Source organism: Pituophis catenifer, unplaced genomic scaffold, assembly GCF_029215685.1.
Source record: "Pituophis catenifer annectens isolate HBS135680 unplaced genomic scaffold, rPitCat1.0.hap2 SCAF_6, whole genome shotgun sequence".
In the NCBI taxonomy this organism is placed as follows: Eukaryota; Metazoa; Chordata; class Lepidosauria; order Squamata; family Colubridae; genus Pituophis; species Pituophis catenifer.
Genome location: NW_027256886.1, coordinates 88,229,250 through 88,243,962, shown reverse-complemented (window position 1 = coordinate 88,243,962; position 14,713 = coordinate 88,229,250).

Sequence of the window (14,713 nt, the reverse complement as noted above, 5' to 3'; positions counted from 1 at the left end):
TTGGTGCCTGGGGAAGAAAACACGTGACTCCGCGGTCAGGAAAAATGCTGTCCAGGAACCAAAATGTTTTTTGAAGCCAAATTTTTTTTTTGAAACCAAATGCAAAAACGGACACCAGGATGAGTTTTGGGATGAAATTCCATGTCTAAAAATGGTGTTGCTTCCACTTTTTAAAAATCAAGCCTTTTTGGTGCCTGGGGAAGAAAACGCGTGATTCCACGGTCAGGAAAAATGCTGTCCAGGAACCAAAATGTTTTTTGAAGCCAAATTTTTTTTTTAAACCAAATGCAAAAACGGACACCAGGATGAGTTTTGGGATGAAATTCCATGTCTAAAAATGGTGTTGCTTCCACTTTTTAAAAATCAAGCCTTTTTGGTGCCTGGGGAAGAAAACGCGTGACTCTGCGGTTAGGAAAAATGGAGCAAAGGAACCAAAATGTTTTTTGAAGGCAAATTTTTTTTTTGAAACCAAATGCAAAAACGGACACCAGGATGAGTTTCGGGATGAAATTCCATGTCTAAAAATGGTGTTGCTTCCACTTTTTAAAAATCAAGCCTTTTTGGTGCCTGGGGAAGAAAACACCTGACTCCGCGGTCAAGAAAATGCTGCAAAGGAACCAAAATGTTTTTTGAAGCCAAATTTTTTTTTTAAACCAAATGCAAAAACGGACACCAGGATGAGTTTCGGGATGAAATTCCATGTCTAAAAATGGTGTTGCTTCCACTTTTTAAAAATCAAGCCTTTTTGGTGCCTGGGGAAGAAAACACCTGACTCTGCGGTCAAGAAAATGCTGCAAAGGAACCAAAATGTTTTTTCAAGCCAAATTTTTTTTTTGAAACCAAATTGAAAAACGGACACCAGGATGAGTTTCGGGATGAAATTCCATGTCTAAAAATGGTGTTGCTTCCACTTTTTAAAAATCAAGCCTTTTTGGTGCCTGGGGAAGAAAACGCGTGACTCCACGGTCAGGAAAAATGCTGTCCAGGAACCAAAATGTTTTTTGAAGCCAAATTTTTTTTTTTGAAACCAAATGCAAAAACGGACACCAGGATGAGTTTTGGGATGAAATTCCATGTCTAAAAATGGTGTTGCTTCCACTTTTTAAAAATCAAGCCTTTTTGGTGCCTGGGGAAGAAAACGCGTAACTCCGCGGTCAGGAAAAATGCTGTCCAGGAACCAAAATGTTTTTTGAAGCCAAATTTTTTTTTTAAACCAAATGGAAAAACGGACACCAGGATGAGTTTTGGGATGAAATTCCATGTCTAAAAATGGTGTTGCTTCCACTTTTTAAAAATCAAGCCTTTTTGGTGCCTGGGGAAGAAAACGCGTGACTCCGCGGTCAGGAAAAATGCTGTCCAGGAACCAAAATGTTTTTTGAAGCCAATTTTTTTTTTTTGAAACCAAATTAAAACCGGACACCAGGATGAGTTTTGGGATGAAATTCCATGTCTAAAAATGGTGTTGCTTCCACTTTTTAAAAATCAAGCCTTTTTGGTGCCTGGGGAAGAAAACGCGTGACTCCGCGGTCAGGAAAAATGCTGCAAAGGAACCAAAATGTTTTTTGAAGCCAAATTTTTTTTTTGAAACCAAATGCAAAAACAGACACCAGGATGAGTTTTGGGATGAAATTCCATGTCTAAAAATGGTGTTGCTTCCACTTTTTAAAAATCAAGCCTTTTTGGTGCCTGGGGAAGAAAACGCGTGACTCCGCGGTCAGGAAAAATGCTGCAAAGGAACCAAAATGTTTTTTGAAGGCAAATTTTTTTTTTTGAAACCAAATGCAAAAACAGACACCAGGATGAGTTTTGGGATGAAATTCCATGTCTAAAAATGGTGTTGCTTCCACTTTTTAAAAATCAAGCCTTTTTGGTGCCTGGGAAGAAAACGCGTGACTCTGCGGTCAGGAAAAATGGAGCAACGGAACCAAAATGTTTTTTGAAGGCAAATTTTTTTTTTGAAACCAAATGCAAAAACGGACACCAGGATGAGTTTCGGGATGAAATTCCATGTCTAAAAATGGTGTTGCTTCCACTTTTTAAAAATCAAGCCTTTTTGGTGCCTGGGAAAGAAAACGCGTGACTCCGCGGTTAGGAAAAATGGAGCAAAGGAACCAAAATGTTTTTTGAAGGCAAATTTTTTTTTTTTGAAACCAAATGCAAAAACGGACACCAGGATGAGTTTTGGGATGAAATTCCATGTCTAAAAATGGTGTTGCTTCCACTTTTTAAAAATCAAGCCTTTTTGGTGCCTGGGAAAGAAAACCCGTGACTCCGCGGTCAGGAAAAATGCTGTCCAGGAACCAAAATGTTTTTTGAAGCCAAATTTTTTTTTTTTTTGAAACCAAATGCAAAAACGGACACCAGGATGAGTTTCAGGATGAAATTCCATGTCTAAAAATGGTGTTGCTTCCACTTTTTAAAAATCAAGCCTTTTTGGTGCCTGGGGAAGAAAACACCTGACTCTGCGGTCAAGAAAATGCTGCAAAGGAACCAAAATGTTTTTTCAAGCCAAATTTTTTTTTTGAAACCAAATTGAAAAACGGACACCAGGATGAGTTTCGGGATGAAATTCCATGTCTAAAAATGGTGTTGCTTCCACTTTTTAAAAATCAAGCCTTTTTGGTGCCTGGGGAAGAAAACGCGTGACTCCACGGTCAGGAAAAATGCTGTCCAGGAACCAAAATGTTTTTTGAAGCCAAATTTTTTTTTTTGAAACCAAATGCAAAAACGGACACCAGGATGAGTTTTGGGATGAAATTCCATGTCTAAAAATGGTGTTGCTTCCACTTTTTAAAAATCAAGCCTTTTTGGTGCCTGGGGAAGAAAACGCGTAACTCCGCGGTCAGGAAAAATGCTGTCCAGGAACCAAAATGTTTTTTGAAGCCAAATTTTTTTTTTAAACCAAATGGAAAAACGGACACCAGGATGAGTTTTGGGATGAAATTCCATGTCTAAAAATGGTGTTGCTTCCACTTTTTAAAAATCAAGCCTTTTTGGTGCCTGGGGAAGAAAACGCGTGACTCCGCGGTCAGGAAAAATGCTGTCCAGGAACCAAAATGTTTTTTGAAGCCAATTTTTTTTTTTTGAAACCAAATTAAAACCGGACACCAGGATGAGTTTTGGGATGAAATTCCATGTCTAAAAATGGTGTTGCTTCCACTTTTTAAAAATCAAGCCTTTTTGGTGCCTGGGGAAGAAAACGCGTGACTCCGCGGTCAGGAAAAATGCTGCAAAGGAACCAAAATGTTTTTTGAAGCCAAATTTTTTTTTTGAAACCAAATGCAAAAACAGACACCAGGATGAGTTTTGGGATGAAATTCCATGTCTAAAAATGGTGTTGCTTCCACTTTTTAAAAATCAAGCCTTTTTGGTGCCTGGGGAAGAAAACGCGTGACTCCGCGGTCAGGAAAAATGCTGCAAAGGAACCAAAATGTTTTTTGAAGGCAAATTTTTTTTTTTGAAACCAAATGCAAAAACAGACACCAGGATGAGTTTTGGGATGAAATTCCATGTCTAAAAATGGTGTTGCTTCCACTTTTTAAAAATCAAGCCTTTTTGGTGCCTGGGAAGAAAACGCGTGACTCTGCGGTCAGGAAAAATGGAGCAACGGAACCAAAATGTTTTTTGAAGGCAAATTTTTTTTTTGAAACCAAATGCAAAAACGGACACCAGGATGAGTTTCGGGATGAAATTCCATGTCTAAAAATGGTGTTGCTTCCACTTTTTAAAAATAAAGCCTTTTTGGTGCCTGGGAAAGAAAACGCGTGACTCCGCGGCCAGGAAAAATGCTGTCCAGGAACCAAAATGTTTTTTGAAGCCAAATTTTTTTTTTTTGAAACCAAATGCAAAAACGGACACCAGGATGAGTTTTGGGATGAAATTCCATGTCTAAAAATGGTGTTGCTTCCACTTTTTAAAAATCAAGCCTTTTTGGTGCCTGGGAAAGAAAACCCGTGACTCCGCGGTCAGGAAAAATGCTGTCCAGGAACCAAAATGTTTTTTGAAGCCAAATTTTTTTTTTTTTTGAAACCAAATGCAAAAACGGACACCAGGATGAGTTTCGGGATGAAATTCCATGTCTAAAAATGGTGTTGCTTCCACTTTTTAAAAATCAAGCCTTTTTGGTGCCTGGGATAGAAAACGCGTGACTCCGCGGTCAGGAAAAATGCTGTCCAGGAATCAAAATGTTTTTTGAAGACAATTTTTTTTTTTTGAAACCAAATGCAAAAACGGACACCAGGATGAGTTTCGGGATGAAATTCCATGTCTAAAAATGGTGTTGCTTCCACTTTTTAAAAATCAAGCCTTTTTGGTGCCTGGGGAAGAAAACACCTGACTCCGCGGTCAAGAAAATGCTGCAAAGGAACCAAAATGTTTTTTGAAGCCAAATTTTTTTTTTTAAACCAAATGCAAAAACCAGGATGAGTTTCGGGATGAAATTCCATGTCTAAAAATGGTGTTGCTTCCACTTTTTTAAAATCAAGCCTTTTTGGTGCCTGGGGAAGAAAACACCTGACTCTGCGGTCAAGAAAATGCTGCAAAGGGGGACTTCCTGTTTGCTGTTTGTCCCCGCTGGACGCTCCTCTGGGATCGTCGAACCCACTGCCTGTAAGAGCCGCCTTTTTCAGCGGAATGGCGGCTCGAAAAAACTCCGTTTCCATTAGGAAACGGAGATAGAGCCGGCTGGGGTGGGTAGAGTCCTCTGCCTAATCCCAAAAGTTTTTTATTTACTTTTGGGAGGGAGCGGAAGAGACTCCCCGTATCCCCAGCCGACGCTCCGGGCTCTGGGAAATCTCTGCTACACGCAGAGCTAGGGGGCAAAAGCAAGCCTGTAAATCTGTCAAATAAATTAATTAAAGAAGATATGAGCTGGACCTTTGATCCTGAAGCGCAAGTATTCCTTTTATTCTATTTTGCCTAAGAAGTGAAGTGAAGGGAAAAAAGTTTTTTTTTAAAATGGCGATTGCTGCTGCGGCTTGAAGAGAGGCTGAAAGGGAAACTCCTTCCGTTTTCAATTACAAAGTAGCAGAATGAATACTTTTGGCTGTAACTGAAGGCAAAATCTCACTCTCAGTTTTGTTTTTTTTTTCTTTTTTCTTTTTTCTCTTTGAGGATTTGATATTGATCTTGGTTGGAAAAAAGTTTTTTTTCTCTCTCTTTTCCAGTAAATTTTGTCTGCGTGGAAAAATGGCACTGAGACTTATAAAACTAGACAAACAGGCAGTGGGGGGGGATTCCCCCATTAATAAATTACATCAACAAGTTTTAATTCTCCAGTCACAGAAACCTGACTTTAATATAATAGAATTTCTTCTTGAGGAGATTGTAAGAAGGGATGAGATTGTGAATCAGCAACTTGAAAAATTTAAGTTGGAAATCAAAGAAATTGGTGAACTGGTGAAATCTAAGTTTGGCTTTTTGGATCGAAAGATTTTAAAAGTAGCTAATGGCTTAGCAGACTTTATGACTCAGTTGGAAGCAAATACTAACTCTAAAATGAAAGAAACTGAGGAGAATTTGGATGACAAGATCCAAAAAATTAAAAAGGATTTGGCAAACATTCAGGATAATAGTTCAGAAGACAAACTTAAAATGGAGGCTGATCAAAAGACTGTTATTGAAGAAAATGTACAACAGAGGATTGAAAGAGAAGTTTTAATGATCCAATACAATTTTACAGAATATGCAATTAGACTGAGAGGTTTGCAGGAAGATGACAGAGATGATTTAAGGAAGATATCTTCTGAAATTCTGGCTGGGATTTTAAAGGTTCAACCTGATGAAGTGTTTTGCAGGATTGACAGAATTTATAGAATAAACTCCTGGTTGGCAAAACAAAGGCAATTGCCTAGAGATGTGGTGATTTATTTTACAGACAAAGAAATTAGAAATAATATTGTCCAGAATTCTTATGACTCTGCTTTGCAATTTTGTGGAAGAAAGATTTGGATTTTTAAGGAACTCCCGCCCAAGATGTTAATGGAGAGGAAGAAATTTGGTTTTCTAGTGAATGAGTTAAAAAAAAGGAATATTCTATTTAAGTGGGACGTCCCAGTTGGTTTAATATTGAGACACCAAGGAGTAAGATACCAACTGGATACAGTCGAAAAAGCGGAAGAATTTTATCAAAAAATTTTAAAAATAAATTTATCATCTTTGGGCATAACACAGGACAAGCAAAAGGAGTTGGAAATAAAGGGAAAACATCAAATTACAGAGGCTGTGGTAGATAAACTGTCTTTGGACTCCTTGGATACCCCAGCTGGACTGTCTATAAATTTGAGAGCAGTGTCATCTGATTTTAATGTGATGAACTATCAACTTACAGACAAGTGCGTAAATCAACCAGTTGATATACAAGTGAAGGAAAAGACATATGAGATAATAAAACAAAACCAACAAGATCAATTTACAAAGCAGAATGACAACCGATCAGCTGATACACAACTTGTAGGAAGGAAATCTGGATGGAAATGCAACCCGCAAAAGAAAAAGAAAAGAAACAGATCTCGTAGAAATAGTAGTTTCTAAACCAAGCAACAGTGAAGCCAGGGATTTTAAAAAAAAAATAAATGAATATGTGAAAAGATATTGGAGGCGAATTATTGTTTAATACTATCTTGAGGAAAGTGGCAGATCTCTGCAATGCCGTGATTTTGGGATGTGGAAAGAGCCTTACATTGTTGGATTTGAACTTGAACTATCTATTTTGGATTTCTCTTACCGATAAATATATTATAACTATTTTGAGTTACAAGGCAAGAGAGTCATGCTGGGGCATGCAGAAGATCTGGCTGTTACCCACAAAGATGATGGGGATTTATAATCCTGATGAAAACCACAATTACAACTATATGGAATATAATTATAATGTCACTCGGGTGGTTGTTTTTATTTTTATATATACATGAGGATATTCATTATTGATGGGGGCAGAAGATGACTGAAGATTTTGAATAAACTGTTGCACCAGGATGCTATGTTACCCTATTATGGATGATGGATTTAACAATCTAGTGGAAAGACATCAAAGAAGATACTAAATGAATTATAAATTTAAAGTTATTGTCTTTTTTTATAAAATGGAATGTATATATAGACATATGTATATTTTAGCAGAGTGGGCAGTGGATTATATTTAGAATTGTAGTGCATGGTAATCTTGCAGGAAACTGGGTTGAAATAGGCTAGTTTAGTGATTGATTAGTTTAAGAAAAAGGATTTTTAAGTCATATATTTTGGGGAGTGGAAGAATCGGATAGAACTGAACAAATGTTAAATTTGGAGAAGGCTGCTTTGAAATGTTAAATTAATATATATAAAAGTAAAGGTTATGTTGTTGTAATAATAATAATATTTTATAAGTTTGGGGGAGGAGAAAAAGGGTAGATTGTGAAAAGCGGAGAAAAGCGGAGTTATAAGAATACTTTGCTAAGGGTCAGTACTTTGAGGAGTGAGTAAGGGCATGGTAAAATATTATGTAATTAATTATGAATTAGCTTATTGTTGTGAAGAAGAAGTCACGGGGGGGATGGGTGGTGAGGGGGGGTTAGGGAAGAAGGGAGGAAAAGGGGGAAAAACTTGTATTTGAAAAACTTTTTCAATAAAAAAAAAAAAAAAAAAAAAAGAAAATGCTGCAAAGGAACCAAAATGTTTTTTGAAGCCAAATTTTTTTTTTAAACCAAATTGAAAAACGGACACCAGGATGAGTTTCGGGATGAAATTCCATGTCTAAAAATGGTGTTGCTTCCACTTTTTAAAAATCAAGCCTTTTTGGTGCCTGGGGAAGAAAACACGTGACTCCGCGGTCAGGAAAAATGCTGTCCAGGAACCAAAATGTTTTTTGAAGCCAAATTTTTTTTTTGAAACCAAATGCAAAAACGGACACCAGGATGAGTTTTGGGATGAAATTCCATGTCTAAAAATGGTGTTGCTTCCACTTTTTAAAAATCAAGCCTTTTTGGTGCCTGGGGAAGAAAACGCGTGATTCCACGGTCAGGAAAAATGCTGTCCAGGAACCAAAATGTTTTTTGAAGCCAAATTTTTTTTTTAAACCAAATGCAAAAACGGACACCAGGATGAGTTTTGGGATGAAATTCCATGTCTAAAAATGGTGTTGCTTCCACTTTTTAAAAATCAAGCCTTTTTGGTGCCTGGGGAAGAAAACGCGTGACTCCGCGGTCAGGAAAAATGCTGTCCAGGAACCAAAATGTTTTTTGAAGCCAATTTTTTTTTTTGAAACCAAATTAAAACCGGACACCAGGATGAGTTTTGGGATGAAATTCCATGTCTAAAAATGGTGTTGCTTCCACTTTTTAAAAATCAAGCCTTTTTGGTGCCTGGGGAAGAAAACGCGTGACTCCGCGGTCAGGAAAAATGCTGCAAAGGAACCAAAATGTTTTTTGAAGCCAATTTTTTTTTTTTGAAACCAAATGCAAAAACAGACACCAGGATGAGTTTTGGGATGAAATTCCATGTCTAAAAATGGTGTTGCTTCCAGTTTTTAAAAATCAAGCCTTTTTGGTGCCTGGGAAGAAAACGCGTGACTCTGCAGTCAGGAAAAATGGAGCAAAGGAACCAAAATGTTTTTTCAAGGCAAATTTTTTTTTTGAAACCAAATGCAAAAACGGACACCAGGATGAGTTTCGGGATCAAATTCCATGTCTAAAAATGGTGTTGCTTCCACTTTTTAAAAATCAAGCCTTTTTGGTGCCTGGGGAAGAAAACGCGTGACTCCGCGGTCAGGAAAAATGCTGCAAAGGAACCAAAATGTTTTTTGAAGCCAAATTTTTTTTTGAAACCAAATTCAAAACCGGACACCAGGATGAGTTTCGGGATGAAATTCCATGTCTAAAAATGGTGTTGCTTCCACTTTTTTAAAATCAAGCCTTTTTGGTGCCTGGGGAAGAAAACACCTGACTCTGCGGTCAAGAAAATGCTGCAAAGGAACCAAAATGTTTTTTGAAGCCAAATTTTTTTTTTAATCCAAATTGAAAAACGGACACCAGGATGAGTTTCGGGATGAAATTCCATGTCTAAAAATGGTGTTGCTTCCACTTTTTAAAAATCAAGCCTTTTTGGTGCCTGGGGAAGAAAACGCGTGACTCCGCGGTCAGGAAAAATGCTGTCCAGGAACCAAAATGTTTTTTGAAGCCAAATTTTTTTTTTTGAAACCAAATGCAAAAACGGACACCAGGATGAGTTTTGGGATGAAATTCCATGTCTAAAAATGGTGTTGCTTCCACTTTTTAAAAATCAAGCCTTTTTGGTGCCTGGGGAAGAAAACGCGTGATTCCACGGTCAGGAAAAATGCTGTCCAGAAACCAAAATGTTTTTTGAAGCCAAATTTTTTTTTTAAACCAAATGCAAAAACGGACACCAGGATGAGTTTTGGGATGAAATTCCATGTCTAAAAATGGTGTTGCTTCCACTTTTTAAAAATCAAGCCTTTTTGGTGCCTGGGGAAGAAAACGCGTGACTCCGCGGTCAGGAAAAATGCTGTCCAGGAACCAAAATGTTTTTTGAAGCCAATTTTTTTTTTGAAACCAAATTAAAACCGGACACCAGGATGAGTTTTGGGATGAAATTCCATGTCAAAAAATGGTGTTGCTTCCACTTTTTAAAAATCAAGCCTTTTTGGTGCCTGGGGAAGAAAACGCGTGACTCCGCGGTCAGGAAAAATGCTGCAAAGGAACCAAAATGTTTTTTGAAGCCAATTTTTTTTTTTTGAAACCAAATGCAAAAACAGACACCAGGATGAGTTTTGGGATGAAATTCCATGTCTAAAAATGGTGTTGCTTCCAGTTTTTAAAAATCAAGCCTTTTTGGTGCCTGGGAAGAAAACGCGTGACTCTGCAGTCAGGAAAAATGGAGCAAAGGAACCAAAATGTTTTTTGAAGGCAAATTTTTTTTTTGAAACCAAATGCAAAAACGGACACCAGGATGAGTTTCGGGATCAAATTCCATGTCTAAAAATGGTGTTGCTTCCACTTTTTAAAAATAAAGCCTTTTTGGTGCCTGGGGAAGAAAACCCGTGACTCCGCGGTCAGGAAAAATGCTGCAAAGGAACCAAAATGTTTTTTGAAGCCAAATTTTTTTTTGAAACCAAATTCAAAACCGGACACCAGGATGAGTTTTGGGATGAAATTCCATGTCTAAAAATGGTGTTGCTTCCACTTTTTAAAAATCAAGCCTTTTTGGTGCCTGGGGAAGAAAACCCGTGACTCCGCGGTCAGGAAAAATGCTGTCCAGGAACCAAAATGTTTTTTGAAGCCAAATTTTTTTTTTTTGAAACCAAATGCAAAAACGGACACCAGGATGAGTTTCGGGATGAAATTCCATTTCTAAAAATGGTGTTGCTTCCACTTTTTAAAAATCAAGCCTTTTTGGTGCCTGGGAAAGAAAACGCGTGACTCCGCGGTCAGGAAAAATGCTGTCCAGGAATCAAAATGTTTTTTGAAGACAATTTTTTTTTTTTGAAACCAAATGCAAAAACGGACACCAGGATGAGTTTCGGGATGAAATTCCATGTCTAAAAATGGTGTTGCTTCCACTTTTTAAAAATCAAGCCTTTTTGGTGCCTGGGGAAGAAAACACCTGACTCCGCGGTCAAGAAAATGCTGCAAAGGAACCAAAATGTTTTTTGAAGCCAAATTTTTTTTTTAAACCAAATGCAAAAACCAGGATGAGTTTCGGGATGAAATTCCATGTCTAAAAATGGTGTTGCTTCCACTTTTTTAAAATCAAGCCTTTTTGGTGCCTGGGGAAGAAAACACCTGACTCTGCGGTCAAGAAAATGCTGCAAAGGAACCAAAATGTTTTTTGAAGCCAAATTTTTTTTTTAAACCAAATTGAAAAACGGACACCAGGATGAGTTTCGGGATGAAATTCCATGTCTAAAAATGGTGTTGCTTCCACTTTTTAAAAATCAAGCCTTTTTGGTGCCTGGGGAAGAAAACGCGTGACTCCGCGGTCAGGAAAAATGCTGTCCAGGAACCAAAATGTTTTTTGAAGCCAAATTTTTTTTTTTGAAACCAAATGCAAAAACGGACACCAGGATGAGTTTTGGGATGAAATTCCATGTCTAAAAATGGTGTTGCTTCCACTTTTTAAAAATCAAGCCTTTTTGGTGCCTGGGGAAGAAAACGCGTGATTCCACGGTCAGGAAAAATGCTGTCCAGAAACCAAAATGTTTTTTGAAGCCAAATTTTTTTTTTAAACCAAATGCAAAAACGGACACCAGGATGAGTTTTGGGATGAAATTCCATGTCTAAAAATGGTGTTGCTTCCACTTTTTAAAAATCAAGCCTTTTTGGTGCCTGGGGAAGAAAACGCGTGACTCCGCGGTCAGGAAAAATGCTGTCCAGGAACCAAAATGTTTTTTGAAGCCAATTTTTTTTTTTGAAACCAAATTAAAACCGGACACCAGGATGAGTTTTGGGATGAAATTCCATGTCAAAAAATGGTGTTGCTTCCACTTTTTAAAAATCAAGCCTTTTTGGTGCCTGGGGAAGAAAACGCGTGACTCCGCGGTCAGGAAAAATGCTGCAAAGGAACCAAAATGTTTTTTGAAGCCAATTTTTTTTTTTTGAAACCAAATGCAAAAACAGACACCAGGATGAGTTTTGGGATGAAATTCCATGTCTAAAAATGGTGTTGCTTCCAGTTTTTAAAAATCAAGCCTTTTTGGTGCCTGGGAAGAAAACGCGTGACTCTGCAGTCAGGAAAAATGGAGCAAAGGAACCAAAATGTTTTTTGAAGGCAAATTTTTTTTTTGAAACCAAATGCAAAAACGGACACCAGGATGAGTTTCGGGATCAAATTCCATGTCTAAAAATGGTGTTGCTTCCACTTTTTAAAAATAAAGCCTTTTTGGTGCCTGGGGAAGAAAACCCGTGACTCCGCGGTCAGGAAAAATGCTGCAAAGGAACCAAAATGTTTTTTGAAGCCAAATTTTTTTTTGAAACCAAATTCAAAACCGGACACCAGGATGAGTTTTGGGATGAAATTCCATGTCTAAAAATGGTGTTGCTTCCACTTTTTAAAAATCAAGCCTTTTTGGTGCCTGGGGAAGAAAACCCGTGACTCCGCGGTCAGGAAAAATGCTGTCCAGGAACCAAAATATTTTTGAAGCCAAATTTTTTTTTTTTGAAACCAAATGCAAAAACGGACACCAGGATGAGTTTCGGGATGAAATTCCATGTCTAAAAATGGTGTTGCTTCCACTTTTTAAAAATCAAGCCTTTTTGGTGCCTGGGAAAGAAAACGCGTGACTCCGCGGTCAAGAAAATGCTGCAAAGGAACCAAAATGTTTTTTGAAGCCAAATTTTTTTTTTAAACCAAATGCAAAAACCAGGATGAGTTTCGGGATGAAATTCCATGTCTAAAAATGGTGTTGCTTCCACTTTTTTAAAATCAAGCCTTTTTGGTGCCTGGGGAAGAAAACACCTGACTCTGCGGTCAAGAAAATGCTGCAAAGGAACCAAAATGTTTTTTGAAGCCAAATTTTTTTTTTAAACCAAATTGAAAAACGGACACCAGGATGAGTTTCGGGATGAAATTTCATGTCTAAAAATGGTGTTGCTTCCACTTTTTAAAAATCAAGCCTTTTTGGTTCCTGGGGAAGAAAACGCGTGACTCCGCGGTCAGGAAAAATGCTGTCCAGGAACCAAAATGTTTTTTGAAGCCAAATTTTTTTTTTAAACCAAATGCAAAAACGGACACCAGGATGAGTTTTGGGATGAAATTCCATGTCTAAAAATGGTGTTGCTTCCACTTTTTAAAAATCAAGCCTTTTTGGTGCCTGGGGAAGAAAACGCGTGATTCCGCGGTCAGGAAAAATGCTGTCCAGGAACCAAAATGTTTTTTGAAGCCAAATTTTTTTTTTAAACCAAATGCAAAAACGGACACCAGGATGAGTTTTGGGATGAAATTCCATGTCTAAAAATGGTGTTGCTTCCACTTTTTAAAAATCAAGCCTTTTTGGTGCCTGGGAAAGAAAACGCGTGACTCTGCGGTCAGGAAAAATGCTGTCCAGGAACCAAAATGTTTTTTGAAGCCAATTTTTTTTTTTTTGAAACCAAATTAAAACCGGACACCAGGATGAGTTTTGGGATGAAATTCCATGTCTAAAAATGGTGTTGCTTCCACTTTTTAAAAATCAAGCCTTTTTGGTGCCTGGGGAAGAAAATGCGTGACTCCGCGGTCAGGAAAAATGCTGCAAAGGAACCAAAATGTTTTTTGAAGCCAAATTTTTTTTTTGAAACCAAATTCAAAACCGGACACCAGGATGAGTTTTGGGATGAAATTCCATGTCTAAAAATGGTGTTGCTTCCACTTTTTAAAAATCAAGCCTTTTTGGTGCCTGGGGAAGAAAACGCGTGACTCCGCGGTCAGGAAAAATGCTGCAAAGGAACCAAAATGTTTTTTGAAGCCAAATTTTTTTTTTTGAAACCAAATGCAAAAATGGACACCAGGATGAGTTTTGGGATGAAATTCCATGTCTAAAAATGGTGTTGCTTCCACTTTTTAAAAATCAAGCCTTTTTGGTGCCTGGGGAAGAAAACGCGTGACTCCGCGGTCAGGAAAAATGCTGTCCAGGAACCAAAATGTTTTTTGAAGCCAATTTTTTTTTTTTTGAAACCAAATGCAAAAACGGACACCAGGATGAGTTTTGGGATGAAATTCCATGTCTAAAAATGGTGTTGCTTCCACTTTTTAAAAATCAAGCCTTTTTGGTGCCTGGGGAAGAAAACGCGTGACTCCGCGGTCAGGAAAAATGCTGTCCAGGAACCAAAATGTTTTTTGAAGCCAATTTTTTTTTTTTGAAACCAAATGCAAAAACGGACACCAGGATGAGTTTTGGGATGAAATTCCATGTCTAAAAATGGTGTTGCTTCCACTTTTTAAAAATCAAGCCTTTTTGGTGCCTGGGGAAGAAAACGCGTGACTCCGCGGTCAGGAAAAATGCTGCAAAGGAACCAAAATGTTTTTTGAAGCCAATTTTTTTTTTTTGAAACCAAATGCAAAAACGGACACCAGGATGAGTTTTGGGATGAAATTCCATGTCTAAAAATGGTGTTGCTTCCACTTTTTAAAAATCAAGCCTTTTTGGTGCCTGGGAAAGAAAACGCGTGACTCCGCTGTCAGGAAAAATGCTGTCCAGGAACCAAAATGTTTTTTGAAGCCAAATTTTTTTTTTGAAACCAAATGCAAAAACGGACACCAGGATGAGTTTTGGGATGAAATTCCATGTCTAAAAATGGTGTTGCTTCCACTTTTTAAAAATCAAGCCTTTTTGGTGCCTGGGGAAGAAAACGTGTGACTCCGCGGTCAGGAAAAATGCTGTCCAGGAACCAAAATGTTTTTTGAAGCCAATTTTTTTTTTTGAAACCAAATGTAAAAACGGACACCAGGATGAGTTTTGGGATGAAATTCCATGTCTAAAAATGGTGTTGCTTCCACTTTTTAAAAATCAAGCCTTTTTGGTGCCTAGGAAAGAAAACGCGTGACTCCGCGGTCAGGAAAAATGCTGTCCAGGAACCAAAATGTTTTTTGAAGCCAAATTTTTTTTTTTGAAACCAAATGCAAAAACGGACACCAGGATGAGTTTTGGGATGAAATTCCATGTCTAAAAATGGTGTTGCTTCCACTTTTTAAAAATCAAGCCTTTTTGGTGCCTGGGGAAGAAAACGCGTGACTCCGCGTTCAGGAA